The sequence below is a fragment of the Oncorhynchus mykiss genome, chromosome 17, assembly GCF_013265735.2.
Source record: "Oncorhynchus mykiss isolate Arlee chromosome 17, USDA_OmykA_1.1, whole genome shotgun sequence".
Lineage (NCBI taxonomy): Eukaryota > Metazoa > Chordata > Actinopteri > Salmoniformes > Salmonidae > Oncorhynchus > Oncorhynchus mykiss.
Window position 1 is genome coordinate 78,821,049 of NC_048581.1, and position 16,931 is coordinate 78,837,979.

Here is a 16,931-nt window from a genome sequence, read left to right on the forward strand (position 1 = left end):
ATCCAGGCCATTTGGTTCTGCTATTAGATGATACACAGTGATAAAACACACCTGTTTTTATAAAAAAAAAAATAATAATTTTTATCTTGCATCGTATTCCCATTTCAACTTTGCTGTGCTTTTTATTTAAATGTATTTAACCTTTGTTTCACTAGGCAAGTCACTTAAGAGTCAATTGTTATTTACAATGACGGTCTACCAAAAGGCCTCCTGTGATGACTGGAGCCTGGGAATAAAAATAAATACAATATAAATATGGGACAAAACACACATCATGACGAGATGACACAACACTACATAAAGATACACCTAAGACAACATAACAAGGCAGCAACACATGACAACAACACAACATGGTAGCAGCACAAAACATGGTACAAACATTATTGGGCACAGACAACAGCACAAAGGGGCGGTAGAGACGGTAGAGACAACAATACATCAAACAAAGCAACCACAACTGTCAGTAAGAGCGTCCATGACTGAGTCTTTGAATGAAGAGATTGAGATAAAACTGTCCAGTTTGAGTGTTTGTTGCAGCTCGTTCCAGTCGCTAGCTGCAGCGAACTGAAAAGACGATCGACCCCGGGATGTATGCGCTTTGGGGACCTTTAACCTTTCTGATCTCCCCATCCCGGATCCGGGATCGTGAATACAGACTCAAGCTCATTACCATAACGCAACGTTAACTATTCATGAAAATCGCAAATGAAATGAAATAAATATGCTAGCTCTCAAGCTTAGCCTTTTGTTAACAACACTGTCATCTCAGATTTTCAAAATATGCTTCTCAACCATTGCAAAACAAGCATTTGTGTAACAGTATTGATGGCTAACGTAGCATTTAGCATTAGCATTCAGCTGGCAACATTTACACAAAAAAACAGAAAAGCATTCAAATAAAATCATTTACCTTTGAAGAACTTCAGATGTTTTCAATGAGGAGACTCTCAGATAGCAAATGTTCAGTTTTTCCTGAAAGATTATTTGTTTAGGACAAATCGCTCCGTTTTCTGCGTCACGTTTAGCTATGAAAAAACCCCTGTATCCAGGATTGTGTAAATCTATCAGCAAGCTCATTAGCATAACACAACGTTAACTATTTATGAAAATCGCAAATGAAATGAAATAAATATGCCATCTCTCAAGCTTAGCCTTTTGTAAACAACACTGTCATCTCAGATTTTCAAAATATGCTTCTCAACCATAGGAAAACAATCATTTGTGTAAAAGTAGCTAGCTAGCGTTAGCATTTCGCGTTAGCATTTAGCGTTAGCATTAGCGTTAGCATCCAGCACGCAACATTAACAAAAACATAAAAGCCTTCAAATAAAATCATTTACCTTTGAAGAACTTCTGATGTTTTCAATGAGGATACTCTCAGTTAGATAGCAGATGCTCAGTTTTTCCAAAAAGATTCCTTGTGTATTAGAAATAGCTCCGTTTTATACATCACATTTGGCTACCAAAAAAAATCCCAAAATTCAGTCCTCAAAACGCGAACTTTTTTCCAAATTAACTCCATAATATCGACTGAAAACATGGCAAACGTTGTTTAGAATCAATCATCAAGGTGTTTTTCACATATCTCTTCATTGATACATCGTTCTTGGACACATGCTTTCTCCCCTGAATCAAATGGTAAAGTAGAAGCAGCTGGCAATTGCGCACCGAATTCGACGCAGGACACCAGGCGGACACTTGGAAAATGTAGTCTCTTATGGTCAATCTTCCAATGATATGCCTACAAATACGTCACAATGCTGCTAAGACCTTGGGCGAACGACAGAAAGTGTAGGCTCATTCGTTGCGCAATCACAGCCATATAAGGAGAGAATGGAAAACAGAGCTTCAGAAATTCTGCTAATTCCTGGGTGATGCATCATCTTGGTTTTGCCTGTAGAATGAGTTCTGGGGCACTTACAGACAAAATCTTTGCAGATTCTGAAACTTCAGAGTGTTTTCTTTCCAAAACTGTCAAGAATATGCATAGTCGAGCATCTTTTCGTGACAAAATATCGCGCTTAAAACGGGAACGTTTTTTATCCAAAAATGAAATAGCGCCCCTAGAGCTCTAATTAACAGAATGTGACTGGCAGAACGTGTGTGTGTGTGTGTGTGTGTGTGTGTGTGTGTGTGTGTGTGTGGAGGATGAGGACTGCAGTAGATATCTCAGATAGGGGGGAGTGAGTCCTGAGGGTTTTATAAATAACCATCAACCAGTCGGTCTTGCAACGGGTATACAGAGATGACCATTTTAAAGAGGAGTATAGAGTGCAGTGATGTGTCCTATAAGGAGCTTTGGTGGCAAATTTGATGGCCGAATGGTAAAGCACATCTAACTGCTTGAGAACCCTTACCTGCCGATCTATAAATGTACGTCTCCGTAATCTAGCATGGGTAGGATGGTCCTCTGAATCGGTTAATTTGGCAGTAGGGTTGATAGAGGAAACCAAGCTTTTAAAAACTACAAACCTCAGATTTCCCACTTCCTGGTTGGATTTTTCTCAAGTTTTCTCCTGCCATGAGTTCTGTTATACTCAGACATCATTCAAACGGTTTTAGAAACTTCAGTGTTTTCTATCCAATACTACTAATAATATGCATATATTAGCATCTGGGAATGAGTAGGAAGCAGTTTACTCTGGGCATGCATTTCATCCAAAAGTGAAAATGCTGCCCCCTATCCCAAAGAAGTTTTAAGAAGGAAAGAAATTCTACATTTGACTTTTAACAAGGCACACCTTTTAAGGCTGCTGTCCCTGTACAGGGATCAACATCAGCGGAAATTTCAGAGTGACAACTAATAGTACTCGATACATCTCAAACTTTCATTAAAACACACATGCAGGGTACTCAATTAAAGCTACACTCGTTGTGAATCTAGCCAACATGTCAGATTTTTTAAATGCTTTTCGGCGAAAGCATGAGAAGCTATTATCTGATAGCATGCAACCCCCGAAATACCCAAAGGGGACGTAAACAAAATAATTAGCGTAGCCGGCGCTACACAAAACGCAGAAATAAAGTATAAAACATTAATTACCTTTGACAAGCTTCTTTGTTGGCACTCCTATATGTCCCATAAACATCACAATTGGGTATTTTTTTTCGATTTAATCCCTCCATGTTTACCCAAAATGTCCATTTATGAAGCCCGTCTGATCCATGAAAAAGCACCGTTCCAAAACACACCGTCATTTTTTTAAATTAAAAAAGTTACCTATAAACTTTGACAAAACACTTCAAACTACTTTTGTAATCCAACTTTAGGTATTAGTAAACGTTAATAATCGATCAAATTGATCACGGGGCGATCTGTATTCAATAGCAGCACGTTTTGAAATCATGGTCCACATTATCTCTTTCATAACTTCCTCTGGTGTACTCGACGACAGGAAGTGCATATACCTAAATTTAATATCAATTGACAGTACTGGCGACATCGTGTGGAAGCTGTAGGCATTGTAAACTGGGCCCTATCTATTTTCCCTTGCAATAGACAATACAGAGACTGGCGGAGGGATATTTTTTATTTTTTTGTGTGAAGTTTTCCTTTGAATTTTTCCTGCTAAACACGTTCTGTTATAGTCACAGACATGATTTAACCAGTTTTATAAACTTCAGAGTGTTTTCTATCCACACATACTAATCATATGCATATACTATATTCCTGGCATGAGTAGCAGGACGTTGAAATGTTGCGCGATTTTTAACAAAAAGCTGCAAAAATTCGCAGCCTCTTTAATTGAAATGCATTCCAGGTGACTACTTCGTGAAACTGGTTAAGATGATGCCAAGAGAGTGAAACTGTCATCAAGGCAAAGGGTGACTACTTTGAAAAATCTCAAATATAACATCTATTTTGATTTGTTGAACACTTTTTTTTCATTACTACATGATTTCATGTGTTATTTAATAATTTTGATGTCCTATTGTGCTACAAAGTAGAAAATAGTTTTACAAAAATAACTCTGGAATGAGTAGGTGTGTCAACTTTTGACTGGTTGTAATCTCATTGATCGTCTCAATCAAATATTACCCAATTATCCACGTTGAAATGACTGTGTGCTCAGTGGGTATGGCCCTGAGAAGTGTCTGACCTAGTTAGGCTGTTTATATAAAAAACTAGACCAGTGTATACAATATCCGCATTAGTGTACTAAAAACTTTCCAGTCACCATCTCGCCAATATGCAGTATAATATTGGATTTATTATACATGGTGGATATGACAACCTACTCAGCGATATGTCGAACCGTACATATACAAACCAATTAATCCATTAATCGGCCGATTTAAAAAAAAAAAACAACATTTTATTAATTTTATTAATTTATTTGTAATGACAATTACAACAATACTGAATGAACACTTATTTTAACATAATATAATACATCAATAAAATCAATTTAGCCTCAAATAAATAATGAAACCTGTTCAATTTGGTTTAAATAATGAAAAAACAAAGTGTTGGAGGAGAATGTAAAAGTGCAATATGTGCTATGTAAGAAAGCTAACGTTTAAGTTCCTTGCTCAGAACATGAGAACATATGAAAGCTGATGGTTCCTTTTAACATGAGTCTTCAATATTCCCAGGTACGAAGTTTTAGGTTGTATTTATTATAGGAATTATAGGACTATTTCTCTCTATACCATTTCTATGCCATATACCATAATATAACATAATAATACACAGAAATACGAGCCTTCGGTCATTAATATGGTGGAATCCAGAAACGATCATCTCGAAAACAAAACGTTTATTCTTTCAGTGAAATACAGAATTGTTCCGTATTTTATCTAAGGGGTGGCATCCATTAGTCTAAATATTACATTGCACAACCTTCAATGTTATGTCATAATTACATAAAATACTGGCAAATTAGGCGGCCCAAATGGTTGCATATACACTGACTCTGCGTGCAATGAACGCAAGAGAAGTGACACAATTTCACCTGGTTAATATTGCATGGTAACCTTGATGTCTTTTAGCTATATATGCAGGTTTAAAAATACATACATCTGTGTATTGATTTTAAGAAAGGCATTGATGTTCATGGTTAGGTACACATTGGAGCAACGATACGCACCGCATCGATTATATGCAACTCAGGACACAATAGATAAACTAGTAATATATCATCAACCATGTGTAGTTAACTATTGATTAGGATTGATTGTTTTTTTTATAAGATAAGTTTAATGCTAGCTAGCAACTTACCTTGGCTTACTGCGTTCGCGTAACAGGCAGTCTCCTTGTGGAGTGCAATGAAAGGCAGGTGGTTAGAGCGTTGGGCAAGTTAACTGTAAGGTTGCAAGATTGAATCCCCCAAGCTGACAAGGTGAGAATCTGTCATTCTGCCCCTGAACGAGGCAGTTAACCCACCGTTCCGAGGCCGTCATTGAAAATAAGAATGTGTTCTTAACTGACTTGCCTGGTAAAATAAAGATTAAATAAAGGTTTGAAAAAAAAATAAAAACAAATCGGCCAAATCGGTGTCCAAAAATACTGATTTCCGATTATGAAAACTTGAATTCTGCCCTAATTAATCGGCCATTCCGATTAATCGGTCGACCTCTATTGAGTTCCCATAGTGATTTCACAGTCTGATACTGCTTCACATTGGCTGTTTGGACAGTGTGTCTGAAATTGCCATCGCTTCATTTGAACATCATGCACTTGGCTTTGGGAGATGATTGCTTTCATAGAGCTTTTAAATCTAAATGATATGCCTGGTCTCATGATAGATCCTCTGGTTTAGTGATGACCTGTTATGCCCTTTTTTATGAGCAATATCTTGTTGATTATTCCCTTTCGCCTGGAGGTGTTTCAACAGCAAAGGGCAAAGCTACAGTGACTCACACCATTACCTTCCCCCTCTATTCTTCCTACACACCCAGATAAATAGTGTGCTCTCTTGGTAACCAAATTAGTTGAAGCTACCTGGAAAAGTAGCCTTGGCATATTCATAATACAGGTGAATGCATATTCGATAGGACTGTGTGCATGCAGTGAGTTTTTCTTCCTGTAGCCCCATGACATCAGCCAAAACAATCTGTTTTCCTTCCATTTGGGACTTATTATACTGATCAACTACATTTGCAAAGAAGAAGCAATCTTTTATAAAAGTGTGCGTTGTCTCCTTTAAGACACATGATTTCTCTCAGACACACACAGAGTCAGTTCGACGCTTGAGTAAAGTAGTGATGGGAAGTTCGGCTCTTTTTAAAGACTCTGATCTTTGACTCGTTCAGTCAAAATAATGAATCTTTTGGCTCATTTCATTCATTTGAATCAGTAATTCCCAGAACATGCAGGACCCCCTACCAGCGAACAATGAACTGAAAACTCGAGATATTCATAGTTCTACAAGCCTCTCGTTCACATGTCGTTCACCATAAGGGGCTTATTGGCGCTGTCATTTGTGACAGGCTTGTAAAAAGTGTGTGTGTTTTGGTTCTACAAAGCTGCCCATAACATTCAATAATCAATTAATTGCATTCTAGCACCATGCGATCAATTATCAGTACTTAACATGTCTTTTTCAGTATGCTACCTGCAACATGATTTATTTTCCTGCAAGCATATGACAGACAGCTGTTGGTCGGCGCACGTCTCCTGAGCCGGAGGAGCCTGTAGAATTCATTGTGGCCAGCCAGCAGGTCAAATGAGCGACTAATATTAACGAGTCACTCAGCAAAACTAATCATGACTCTCGAGTCCGTAATAAGTTGTTCTAAAATAACGAATTGTTGACGAACTGCATCATTGACTGGGAGAGACTTGAGGTGGGGGGGACTAAAAGCGTCCGCATGCTTCCCAAAAACAGTTCGCTAGAGTTTGTGCATATATTATGACATCATTTAGACTTTTTTGTTTTCTGGAAGCAAGCCGAAGTTGGTAGCGGAAGTCTTCTCCCCTTCGTCTGTGATTGGTCAACAGTAGGGATACTTTAATAGATTTTGTTTTCATGCAAAACATTTCATTGAGATACTGCACCAGACATCTTAGTCACGCGTCTTTACATCCAACTAAGATCTCTGCAATGACAACTTAAGAAATCTAACTTGATATTCATTCTGACCTTTTTTGAGGAAGTGGATACTGGCTACGGCGTCTCAAAATGGACAAACGGTACTATTGCTGCTTTCCCCCCCCTCCCCTCGTTTTTCAAGCGAAGGTCTTTTTAATTGAATATGCGATCACACTCGTTCGGTTCAGCTAGGCGCCTGCCGAACTGAAGCATGTTGACGCCTTATGTGAATGTCACAAATCTTTATTCAATCCGCAATATTTTGCATTATCGTTAGCATATTATCACAAGGTCACTAGGGGTGTGAATTGATGTGGACTTCAGCTGTAAGCTACCAAGGAAAGGTAGCGTACAAAGCTGGTTGCTACCGGTGTTTTCTAGCCTGTGTGGACATTGTTTTGCAAACACTAATGAATATTTTCTACATGCCACATTGCATTATTCAAGTGTGTTAACTTCTGTGCAGAATGAGTGGAGTGCTTTACATGATGCAGCCCAGACTCCCAGTGGTTCCTCAGGACAGGTTAGAGCTAGCAATGGTTTAGAGTCACGGCACTGCTCTCGTGCTATAAGGGAATATCGGCTGCGCTGATAGACTTGATCTTCTCTCAATCAGTAGACGACGTGAGACATTTGACAGAGTACTGAAAGCTACAAAAATTTGTATGGAATCGTTTTTCATGTTCTAGTATCGAGAAAGTACAGAAGTTTGGGTATACGTGCAGCGCTGCAGGTGAATATGCTAAAAGCCTGTCTATCTCCAAATCTTTCATTCCACCATCTGGCCTAAAGCCGCCGGCTGAGGTTTTTAGGTCTCTATCAGCCAGGGAGAGAAGGAAGCTGGGCTGCTCTACTCAGATTAGCATGGAAGGCTTCTAGAGAATGCCAGATGAATGTATGACCATGACTGAGGCCTGGTGACTCATGATAACCTTGGTCAAATTCCACAGCTGATTGTGGTTCCTCCACTCTCTGTGACACCTTTGTCATTACTGGAGCTAACAGAATACTCAGCAGTAGTTCTATCACTCTCGAATGGAATCTCTCTCCAGAAACAATGTAGAGCATTTCTCTCTGTAATGGATGAGTTAGCCATTATTTTTCCTGGCAGTGAAAATATGGGCCACCAAGGGGGCACTGTCTGTGTGCTGGCTGTGACCCAGTGATGGAGCTTTAGGGTCACACACAGAGCTGACAATGGCATTCTGTCCCCCTACTGCACACACACGGAGCGCTCTGACATCACATCAGCAGTCCTCTGCAAAGAGAACCTGCCCTGCCTGCCTGCCCTGTGCCAAACGGGTACATTGCCTTAGCAGAGCAGAGGCTAAGCTGGAGCGCCAACAAAAGATGAAACTATTGACCTGTGACTTAATCCTTTAATCCCTGCTATCCTGTGGTGTTGTGCAACCTGAAATGCAGAGGATTTATCGTTCTGGGGAAAGGGCATGGTTTTATGATGGTGACCCGGCCACCCCCTCTGCGATGTGCCATGAATGCCCATCATGCTCTTGGTGTGTGTGCTCAAGCTTTATGTTAGACATACACTGCTGCAGTCTGTTCTATACTATGTTATTGTGTGCTGTGCTGCATGCGTTTTCCATTGGACACTGGGCTGTGTCATCTCATGTACAGTACGGCCTTTTGAGCATTTAAAGAGGGAGGGGAGGGAGCTTGCGGGCGGTGCCTGGATGGAGGTGCAGTAAAACGCTGGACGTCCACGAGTCAAAGAGCAGCTCTTCAACAGCAACCAGCTCCATCAGGCAGTAAACACTTTAATATGCTGCTAATTATTTTTGAGAGATTGGATGTTGATTAAAAAGCGAAACGTTTTTAATTATAACCCAAATGTTAATGCCGTCCCAAGTGAAGAAAATGTTTAGGCTTTGACGAGGAGAACTTCTAATTGACTGAACCAAAGCTCCACTCTTCCAATTTAGAGTCTTGTTTATTTTTCTTGACTTTTAGCACTAAATGGGCTTAACTGCTGTTGTGTCGTTGGGTGTCATTTGACGTTATTGTATGTCATCAATGCCCAACCGGAGCGGCCTAGCCTGAACCCTGTCTCCATTTCAAATTCATGACATTCTAGCTCTGCAGGGATTTCTGATCATGCTTTGCCACCCAGGTAATTCCTTTAACTCATGCTTGGGCAAATTCAGCTTGTTCTCATTTTAACACACTTCGGTTGCGACTTAATTGATTTGTTTTTGTCACATACACCGGATCGGTGCAGTGAAATGTGTTTTACACCCCTGGAGTAAATTAGGGTTAAGTGCCTTGCTCAAGGGGACATCGATAGATTTATCACTTTGTCTGCTCGGTTATTCGAACCAGCAGCCTTTTGGTTACTGGCCAAGCGCTCTAAACGCTAGGCTACCTGCCGCCCTTGGAAGAGTGCTTGTGCACAGTCATTTTCGAAGGGGATGATATTGGATTCACAAATACACCATATTGAGCTGGAACTCAAAATGAAGACACAGCAGTTTCTTGTTTTATTCAGGTAGAGTCTCTATACATTATAATTGCAGGAGGATTTAGAAGACTTCCTGATAATGTGAGTTTGCTGTAGCTACTGACGACACTGGAGCGAAACCTCTCTGGTCCTGAGGCAGTGCTAGCGCCAGCGCCTCCTTAGCTTGCTGCCTGCCTGCCCCAGAGCCAGGCTCAGGATTTAATTGTGGCTTATTGGACAGGATCTGGGGAATGCTGATGAGGGAAAGGCTCTCAATAATGCCACAAACGGTCCTCCTGCCAGTGCCTTAAGTGGCCTATTTGTGATTCAGCATGCATGCTCTCTTTCTCTCTCCCTCTTCCGCTCCCTGTCTAACTGCCAGGCTGGCATGGAGTCGAGCTCCCAAGGGGTGAGTGTGTTAATGCGGGCCTCCAGGCCCGGGGACCAGGGTAATTGGGTTTGCATGGTCGGTGTCAGGGCACCACCACTGCTCCCTACATAAAGGCCACCTCCCAGCCAAGCTGTTCAGGACAGAGAGACAAACCCCTCATCACTGGTGTAATTCATTGGAAAGGCTTATTGAATTACTGGAATGGTGTATGTGCTTTTTGTATGAGGGCCTGCTGCAGATTGCACAATGAGCTGAGGGCCTTGTGTTTGCCTGCCTGCTTGCGTGTTCAGCTCTCTCTCTCAGCTCAGACGCTTGGCTCTGAACACTACCGTGAATAACGGCAGACGGCTGAGAAAATCTGTAATATCCCCAAATGGCGTAATTACTGCAGCTTCCATTCAGATAACCTTCTCTTGTTTCCAGTGCCTGTTTGACCATGTCTGCATGTAGGGGTCACAGAGCCTGTTGTCTGCCTTGTGACAGCCTGGAGGCTGGAGCTTTTTGGCTGGGCCTCATCCAGCCCTGACTGGATGGGCTGGTGTCTGCTTCAGCTTAATGTTGACATACATGCACATCCATGTAGACTGTTGATTTGTCTGGTTTGTTTGATACTAAGTGATTGGAGCCCCCTCACTAGTATGTTATGCTCATAGCAACAAGAGTGAAGGTGTTCATTTCTTTGCCTGCTTGCCTTTTTTAGGTCCAGTGGGTTTAAAAGAAACCCAGCATTAAGGTTTGCAATGTTGACTAGTCTCTTCCGCCTGGCTATGTGTAGCAATAAACTGACCCATACACCACACAGTGGCACTCTCCTCTAATTGGAAGTATAATTCTGAAGTATGATGATCAGCCACTGGTGAGGTGGGAACAGGGGAATCGGAGAACCCACCTCCCCTGCAATATACTACATTATACCGTTGGCTACTTCACTCAATCACCAGACCCAACCAACATAAAACAGGCTCTCAACATAACATAACTCGCCACCACAATCCTACTCCACACACACACTGTGAGGACCACCGACTGAAAATAGCAGCTGTCTCAGAGCCCAGCTTGGCTGTGGTCTTCAATAAGCCCAACAATGTGCTCAGCAGTGTGAGCAGTGAAGTGATAATTGACACATCCTAAAAATTCAAGAAGGCTGTTGTTAATGTTCCTTCTCTTCCTCTGAGTGGATTTAACATAACCACTTTAAGACTTTAATTGACAAGGAATACTGCCATTAAAGCCGTTGCCTTGGCACTGCCATTACCTACTTTTTCGTTTTTTAAAGATGAGACCCACTTGGGGCGTTCACACGGCACCATTACAAAAGCTCACGTGGAATCACAATGGCCAGCCGTGTTGCTATTTTAGTTTCTGTTTAAAAAAACATAAGTCCTCCAATAAGCCCTGTGCCTCCAGGGCTGGAAAAAGTGAGGAATCTCACTTTGTCTGCTGGGCAGGTGAGCGTGGTTCCCACCCCTCCCTGTTTCCCCCCTTCATATCAGTAGGAAAACAAGGGCTTCTCCAGCGCTGGAACCAGTCTGTTGATATGGAAGGTATGGCCAGGGTTTCAGTGGAGAGAGATGATGCCAAAAGCTTGTTACCAGGTTACATCACTGTTGTTGTGAGTTGTGTGCCAGATCTTCAGGCGTAGCAGAGGGAGCTCGCAGAGCCTTTCCTCTCTCCGTCGCCAAGCTACCGTCACGCTCTCCTCACACACACCAACAGGCCAGGCTGTGGGCAGTATTTAACCATCATTGGTATAAATATTTATTGTTAAGTGTTTGATTCTGTCAGTTTTGAATGCAGCGTTCATTAGGGCTTGGAATTTGCCAGGGAACTCGCAATACGATATTATCAACGTTACTTAGGTTCCGATATGTATTGCAATTCGACGTTCCAAACATATTGCCCACTATCTCTGCTGCATTGGGATAAGAGCATGAGAACTAGTTTGATCAGTAGCTTTCTATTGAAAAAGATGGAGAGCAAGTTATAGGATGAAATAATGGTGTTTTTGCATTGGTACTGCCAACTAGTGCAAAAAGAACATCACGGTACCTATGGTACCAAAATAACATCACGGTACCAAAAGAACATCACGGTACCTATGGTACCAAAAAGAACATCACGGTACCTATGGTACCAACAAGAACATCACGGTACCTATGGTACCAAAAAGAACATCACGGTACCAAAAGAACATCACGGTACCTATGGTACCAAAAAGAACATCACGGTACCTATGGTACCAAAAAGAACATCACGGTACCTATGGTACAAAAAGAACATCACGGTACCTATGGTACCAAAAAGAACATCACGGTACCAAAAGAACATCACGGTACCTATGGTACCAAAAAGAACATCACGGTACCAAAAGAACATCACGGTACCTATGGTACCAAAAGAACATCACGGTACCTATGGTACCAAAAATAACATCACGGTACCTATGGTACAAAAAGAACATCACGGTACCTATGGTACCATTAGAACATCACGGTACCAAAAGAACATCACAGTACCTATGGTACCAAAAGAACATCACGGTACCTATGGTACCAAAAGAACATCACGGTACCAAAAGAACATCACAGTACCTATGGTACCAAAAGAACATCACGGTACCTATGGTACCAAAAAGAACATCACGGTACCTATGGTACCAAAAAGAACATCACGGTACCTATGGTACCAAAAAGAACATCACGGTACCTATGGTACCAAAAAGAACATCACGGTACCTATGGTACCAAAAAGAACATCACGGTACCTATGGTACCAAAAAGAACATCACGGTACCTATGGTACCAAAAAGAACATCACGGTACCTATGGTACCAAAAAGAACATCACGGTACCTATGGTACCAAAAAGAACATCACGGTACCTATGGTACCAAAAAAAACATCACGGTACCTATGGTACCAAAAAGAACATCACGGTACCTATGGTACCAAAAAGAACATCACGGTACCTATGGTACCAAAAAGAACATCACGGTACCTATGGTACCAAAAAGAACATCACGGTACCTATGGTACCAAAAAGAACATCACGGTACCTATGGTACCAACAAGAACATCACGGTACCTATGGTACCAACAAGAACATCACGGTACCTATGGTACCAACAAGAACATCACGGTACCTATGGTACCAACAAGAACATCACGGTACCTATGGTACCAACAAGAACATCACGGTACCTATGGTACCAACAAGAACATCACGGTACCTATGGTACCAACAAGAACATCACGGTACCTATGGTACCAACAAGAACATCACGGTACCTATGGTACCAACAAGAACATCACGGTACCTATGGTACCAACAAGAACATCACGGTACCTATGGTACGAAAAGAACATCACGGTACCTATGGTACCAAAAGAACATCACGGTACCAAAAGAACATCACGGTACCAAAAGAACATCACAGTACCAAAAGAACATCACGGTACCTATGGTACCAAAAGAACATCACGGTACCAAAAGAACATCACGGTACCTATGGTACAAATCGATAATTGGTGTCAAATCGCTAAAATATGGTCCAAAAATGAAACCGTGATATGTAACTGTATGCATTTTCATCATGTCTGGGTGTAAAGTGAATGTGTAGCACTAGTATCATGGCCATGAGTCTATTGTTGTTGTGTAGGCAGACAGACCTATGCTGCACTGAAGTCTAAACTGTAACGGCTGCATGACTGGAGTAAAAAGTTGTTCATTGTAGAAATTGCAGATAAGTGCAGAAAAACACTGGTCTGGTACTCATCATGAGTTGTACATCTGGAAGTGTGACTGGAGGCTGGATATCCCTTTCTCTGGGATCGGAAATGATTCCGGGTTAAGAATACATCTACTAGGTTCTGTTGCGTGGTGATGAAAACAATAGGTCGTCAAAGTAGGGATGTGACAAATGGATGATTTCTATGAACTGTTACTGGTTTTCTTTTTAGCGGTTTCCCATTTAAAAGGCTAAGAAAAAAATCATACGATTTCAGGTCAATTCATTGTAATGGTTCCTTTTACTTCTGAATGACCTCTGGCCGGGTGATGAAGTTCAATCTACCATGACCCTTTACAGACACAGAAAGCAGCTACAGTAACGTGTGGATAATTGAACTTTTCAGACATAAAAAAAAAAGGGCGTCTGTCTCGTTTCAGACAGTAGAATTCTGCTTCAGCGTATGTTATTTTGTTTCCCTGACAACAATAAATGTTGCTCATTGATGTGCTGCTGTTTATTTTTAATTTGTTTTATGGTATGATAGCTAGATGTGCCTTCTTTCTACTAAATGTCTTGGTAAGGAGCGTTATTTAACAAACTTTAAAGTACTTTTTTAGGCAAGTGGTCTTCCCAATAGGCAGGCTAGGATTGACAGTTCTGGTCGCCTAGTGTTGGAAGTTAGTCCCACTTCAGAAGCGACACTACTTTACAGACAAGTAAAATGCTGTTTCTCTTCAGAGAATGTTTTGTGTCGGCAGATTAAAAAGCCGTAGTGTAGCCAACCCTAACTGACTAACAAACATGCCGTAGGCAAGGTGCTTTCAAGGGGCCACATACCATTATATCTGAAAAGGGTAATCGATACAGGCTATACCGGTAGCCTACTGTCATTTCATATTATGAGACAAAAACACCCCCACCCGCTCAGCAACCAAGACTACCCCGTGCTCGCAAGACCAGGGCCAGCTCGTGTGCGAAGGCAGAGGGGCGGGCGGGCCAGCTTGAGGGAGAAGGCAGAAAGGCGGGCGGGCGGGCCAGCTCGTGGGCGAAGGCAGAGGGGCGGGCGGGCCAGCTCGTGGGCGAAGGCAGAGGGGCGGGCGGGCCAGCTCGTGGGCGAAGGCAGAGTTGCGGGCGGGCCAGCTCGTGGGCGAAGGCAGAGGGGCGGGCGGGCCAGCTTGAGGGAGAAGGCAGAAATGCGGGCGGGCGGGCCAGCTCGTGGGCGAAGGCAGAGGGGCGGGCGGGCCAGCTCGTGGGCGAAGGCAGAGAGGCGGGCGGGCGGGCAAGCCAGCTCGTGGTAGAAGGCAGAGGGGCGGGCGGGAGGCGGGCGGGCAAGCCAGCTCGTGGTAGAAGGCAGAGGGGCGGGCGGGCGGGCAGGCAAGCCAGCTCGTGGTAGAAGGCAGAGGGGCGGGCGGGTGGGCGGGCAAGCCAGCTCGTGGTAGAAGGCAGAGGGGTGGGCGGGCGGGCAAGCCAGCTCGTGGTAGAAGGCAGAAGGGCGGGCCAGCTCGTGGTAGAAGGCAGAGGGGCGGGCGGGCAAGCCAGCTCGTGGTAGAAGGCAGAGGGGTGGGCGGGCGCGTAAGCCAGCTCGTGGTAGAAGGCAGGGGGGCGGGCAGAACCATTTGGATATGTATTAATTGTCTTGCATGCCTCGCAAATTCACCAAAGTAGCCAAATGTTTTCCTCTTCCTCTCTGGTTTTACATGTATTGCACAACTTTCCCTCGGCCTTTATAGCCATATAGTCTGGTTGGGCTATAACATGGGTGTTTTGTGATAACGGCACTGTGATTGTAATATTGTGGGGGGGGGAGATTCGGTAAGGAATTTTTCTTAACGTTAAAGATCCCAACTTCATTTAAACGTTTAAAGGTACTTACTTGAAATAGCCTATATGGAGCTATAAGTAGGTACGAAACTATGAAACGCTTGCCAAGTGTAGGCGTCTGCAACAATTTAGCAGGAGGGGAATGTGGGAGGGGTGAGTTTCCAACACAATTCCTCTCCTCCATTCTCTCACAACACCACAAAGGAGACAGTGTAATCTACTGTGATGTTAAGGTGAGGACTGCAGGCTGTCATTACTCACCCTATTGCCTCACTGAGGATGATGCCTGACTGAAGGGTTTGGCACTACATGTCTGCACTGTGTTTGATTGAGACATCAGCCTTAGTTACAAACACATGACAGGGATTCAGTCAGTGCTCTTTGTGTAATAAAAAGGTAGGGAACTCGTGTCAAGAATTTGTTGGATTAAAATATTTAATGTCCACCTCTAATACCAAATCAGCCATTAATCCGAGGGGGATCAAACCGAGAGAAGCTGATCCAAGAGAGAAGCTGTTTGTGGGTTCTTCCACTCAGTTGTGCACCTCTAAATATAAATGAATTTGTCCAGGTGTTTCTTCCACTCAGTTCAAGTGTGCACCACACAAAATGTATTTAAATGAGGAAAACCCCTGGTTTGTGAAAGCGACAGTGACGGCCTCAGCCGGATCAAATTGGGTCTGTGTGTGGAGTGGTAATCTCTTACCTGGGCCTCCTAAGTGTTGAGGCTAGAGGTCGACCGATTCTGATTTTTCAACTCCGATACCAATTATTGGAGGACAAAAAAAGGCGATACAGATTAATAATAATAATTATACAGTGGGGCAAAAAAGTAGTCAACCAACAATTGTGCAAGTTCTCCCACTTAAAAAGATGAGAGGCCTGTAATTTTCAGCATAGGTACACTTCAACTATGACAGACAAAATGAGAAATAAAATCCAGAAAATCACATTGTATGATTTTTTATGAATTTATTTGCAAATTATGGTGGAAAATAAGTATTTGGTCACCTACAAACAAGCAAGATTTCTGGCTCTCACAGACCTGTAACTTATTCTTTAAGAGGCTCCTCTGTCCTCCACTCGTTACCTGTATTAATGGTACCTGTTTGAACTTGTTATCAGTATAAAAGACACCTGTCCACAACCTCAAACAGTCACACTCCAAACTCCACTATGGCCAAGACCAAAGAGCTGTCAAAGGACACCAGAAACAAAATTGTAGACCTGCACCAGGCTGGGAAGACCGCATCTGCAATAGACAAAATCAATTGCAATTGACGAAATCAACTGTGGGAGCAATTATTAGGAAATGGAAGACATACAAGACCACTGATAATCTCCCTCGATCTGGGGCTCCACGCAAGATCTCACCCCGTGGGGTCAAAATGATCACAAGAACGGTGAGCAAAAATCCCAGAACCACACGGTGGGACCTAGTGAATGACCTGCAGAGATCTGGGACCAAAGTAACAAAGCCTACCATCAGTAACACACT

General features: G+C 42.6%; 1 protein-coding gene and 1 pseudogene across 7 annotated transcripts in view; one reads left to right on the forward strand and one right to left on the reverse strand.

The window, feature by feature from the left end:
• The window catches only part of LOC110493264, a 95,193-nt pseudogene extending 79,847 nt beyond the window's left edge, over nucleotides 1–15,346 (reverse strand). Inside the window, exons 1-2 of the transcript XR_005036719.1 lie at nucleotides 15,310–15,346; nucleotides 14,570–15,151 (exon numbers count right to left, since the gene is read on the reverse strand). The product of XR_005036719.1 is annotated as a phosphopantothenate--cysteine ligase-like (transcript). The remainder of the gene's footprint in view (nucleotides 1–14,569; nucleotides 15,152–15,309) is intronic.
• Nucleotides 1–16,931, forward strand: part of LOC110494637 (forkhead box protein J3) — a 166,571-nt gene that overhangs the window by 73,211 nt on the left and 76,429 nt on the right. The window contains exon 1 of one of the 6 annotated variants that reach the window (XM_036948242.1): nucleotides 5,587–8,803. The exons of 4 other annotated variants lie outside the window; for them this stretch is intronic. The gene's annotated coding sequence lies outside the window, so the exon portion shown is untranslated. Of the gene's footprint in view, nucleotides 1–5,586; nucleotides 8,804–8,840; nucleotides 11,632–16,931 lie in introns of those variants that run through there. One more of the 6 variants, XM_036948241.1, reaches the window with a different exon arrangement.